The sequence below is a fragment of the Microtus ochrogaster genome, chromosome 4 (assembly GCF_000317375.1).
Source record: "Microtus ochrogaster isolate Prairie Vole_2 chromosome 4, MicOch1.0, whole genome shotgun sequence".
In the NCBI taxonomy this organism is placed as follows: domain Eukaryota; kingdom Metazoa; phylum Chordata; class Mammalia; order Rodentia; family Cricetidae; genus Microtus; species Microtus ochrogaster.
The window spans coordinates 42155304-42158464 of NC_022011.1; the positions used below are offsets into that span (position 1 = coordinate 42155304).

Consider the following 3161-nt stretch of genomic DNA (forward strand, 5'->3'; position numbering starts at 1 on the left):
TCCTTCCTTCCTTCCTTCCTTTCTTTCTTTCTTTCTTTCTTTCTTTCTTTCTTTCTTTCTTTCTTTCTTCTTCCCTTCCTCCATTCTCTTCTTCCTCCTACTCCTTTTTCTTCTCTATATAACCCTGGTTGTCCTGGAACTCACAGAATGCTGGGATTAAAGTCGTGAGCCACCAATTCCAGTCTGAGTCCTGTTTTCTTAATTTAATAGCTCTCTTTCTCTGGACTCTCACAGCACTTTGTAATTTGGTTTATTCTTACATTTCCTAATCTATGGGAGTTCCTCTCCAATTTAGATTGTAAATTGTATCCACTTGCTCTTTCATCTTTTTGGTGCTTTGTACAATGTAACAGGCTGACTATCTTTAATTGAACCACTTCTGGACTCTGTTGAATGGCAACATAGTAGCAATAACATCTGACAAGCTACTCACAATGCTGTTGTAATGAAGTAGCAAATAGGAAGTAAATTCAGTCAAAAAATTTCTTTTGTGAGTCACAGGATTTCTTTTGTATCTCACAGGGTAGCTCTGCCTGGCCTGGACTTGCTGTAGCTCGGCCTGGTCTGAACTCTTGCCTCAGCTCCTACAGGTGTGAGCTACCATGCCATTTAAATTCTGATGAGTTTTAAGGAGGTGCACAGAAAAGTAGTAGAAAGCAGGCTGGGATCTGATTTACATTTGAAATAGTTGGGAAGATGAGTTTTCATTCTTTATTTTTTTAATTTTATTTTTGTGGTCTCCTGGCGTTTTTGGATGTATTCCTCGTCTTCAATGTTTTGAAGGGCTGTCAAGTGAGAACCAAACTTTGCTACAGGCAGCCTAGCTACTAGCAAAGGGAGGAAAGAAAAGGGAAGCCGATTTCAGCTCAGCAGAGGCAGAACTTTTTAACCTTTAGAGCTGTCCAACAGTGGAGGATGCTGCACTTCTTAGAGGTTGTGATCTGCCTAATATCGGAACCTCCGAAACAGAAGTGACACCGGGAGGCCGTCTGGCTGAACTTGCAGGGTATCCTTGCACGGGCGTGAGCTGCACCGATGACCTTTAATGTATGTTCAAATGCTAAGGTTTCTATGACTGTTCGTTTCTGCTAACTTGACGTGTTATGTGTCATTTTTGCTTAAAAACCACACAAAATTTAAACCTATATAATGTTACTGTATGGTTTACAATAAAATTCGACCAAATGAGAAGGGGAAAATTAGATTCAATACTAAAAATGAAGATACCGCCCAACTGACATAGCTTTTGAGAGTGCGTGCGTGCCTGAGTGTGTGTGGGGGGGCAAGCGAGAAGAGTTATTTATTTATTTATTTATTTATTTATTTATTTATTTATTTTGCACACGTCATCTCCAGCACCAGGTACACCGAGAGGTGAGAGCGGGGTTCGGCAGACAGGTCCTGGCGAGGCGGCTCTACCGGGAGCGGAAGGGCGGCCGCCGACCGGACCACCGATCCCAGGGGGCCCCGCGGCGCCGCGCACGCGCACTGGCGAGGGGGCAGCGCCGCCGCAGGAGGCAGGGAAACCGACTGGCGATCTGTGGCGGCGGCTGGGCGGCGGTGGCAGTTCGCAGCGAGGGCGACGGCGACGGCTCGGAGGCCGAGCGGCCGTCCGGCGGGGACCTGGGCGCCGTCCTCCGCATGACCTCCTCGGTGAGTGCGCGTCCTCGGACGGCCCGCGCCGCGTGCGCCGCTCCAGGCTCGGTAGCCCCGCCGTCCGGCCTAGCACCGTAGCCCGCGCCTGACGGCCGCCCCGCCCGGATCCCCGGGCTCCGGGCTTGCCCCGTGCCCAACGGCGTGCGCTATGGTAGGAAGCCGCGCGGCCCCCGCGGGAGAGGTGGCGGCGTGCGGGCCCCGGGCCGGCCTGAGGCGGCGGGGACACAGGGCCGTGGGGGATGGGGCGGGAGCGCGACGCGGCGGGAAGGGGCGCAGTAGCACGGGTCGCCTCCGTGGGCGTCTGGGGCAGGTGGGCAGCCGAGCCGCGGAGGCCAGGAGCGGACCGAATGGCTTCGGAGCGCCGCCCGTGACGCTCCGGACGCTCGGTGCTGGGGTCGCCGCGCACTCGCAAACGCGCGCCGGGCTTGGCGTCTGTGCACTTGCTGGTGGTGGTCTTCAAGTGTCCGTTCTTTCCACCCTCCCCTCTTCCTTCAATGTCGCCTTTATGGACCGGCAGAATTGTCACTGCTGCTGGCTGGGCAGACCGCAGAAACGAACGGGATTCAATGCATTATCCTGCATAAAGTGAGATACGGTGAGGTGTTAGATGAGAGGTAGGTACAAGGAGGACTCTGTTCTTTAATGTTAATATTGAGTGAAATCAAGCTTCACAAGATGAAACTTTTGAGTTGAGCAAAATAGACTTGCCTCGGAAACTCTGGCCTTGGCACTAAAGTTTCCAGCACGCTGTTCTTCAGTGGATTGAATGTCGATGGAGTGTATTGGTTCTTCTGCGAGAATGAGGGTAAAATTACACCTTTTACACCTTTATTTATAAACCAATAATTGAAACCGACTGTTGCCTTCAGTTCTGAAAGCAGGCAACAAATCACAATAATACTAGCAACCCCTGTGAACTTGCCACCAATAGAAATTACAGATATTTTTCTGTCATGTTTACAGCTGGAGCTATCTCAATATATCATATCTGTTTATCGATGAGTGTCTTGAGTTTGGGAGTTTCGGTTATACCCTATGTAATATGCTGTAGTTGTACACGTCCATTTTTCATTTCATAATGTCAGTATAATAGGTTTCCTTTATACTCATATAAATTTATTTATTTATTATCAAGACAGGGTTTCTCTGTGTTGCTTTGAAGTCTGTCCTGGAACTAGCTGTTGTAGACCAGGCTGGCCTGGAACTCACAGAGATCTGCCTGTACTTGTATGAATTTTGCGTTTAAAAGCAATCTGAGGAGTCTTTAAGGTTCAATAGATTATCAAAGAGGTAAATACATGGCACAAAGTGATGGAGAATTCCTGAAATAAAAATAAACTTTAGATCAGGTGGTGGTGGCACACACCTTTAATCCCAGCACTCAGGAGGCAGAGGCAGGAGACTCTCTGTGGAGGCCAGCCTGGTCTTCAAATTGAGTTCCTGGACAGCTGTCTCAATAACAAAAAACAAAGTAAGAAAACTTTGGAGAGGATTTTGTCTTGGCG

General features: G+C 49.1%; 1 protein-coding gene across 8 annotated transcripts in view; it reads left to right on the forward strand.

Annotated features, from left to right (window-relative positions):
• The first annotated feature begins 1536 nt into the window (after positions 1–1536).
• Gapvd1 (GTPase activating protein and VPS9 domains 1) overlaps positions 1537–3161 on the forward strand; it is an 81036-nt gene continuing 79411 nt past the window's right edge. For 4 of the 8 annotated variants that reach the window (XM_005346008.3, XM_013345944.2, XM_005346009.3 and 1 more), the window contains exon 1: positions 1537–1653. The gene's annotated coding sequence lies outside the window, so the exon portion shown is untranslated. Of the gene's footprint in view, positions 1654–2173; positions 2271–3161 lie in introns of all 8 variants that reach the window. The other 4 variants (XM_013345943.2, XM_005346010.3, XM_026777328.1 and 1 more) reach the window with 2 other exon arrangements.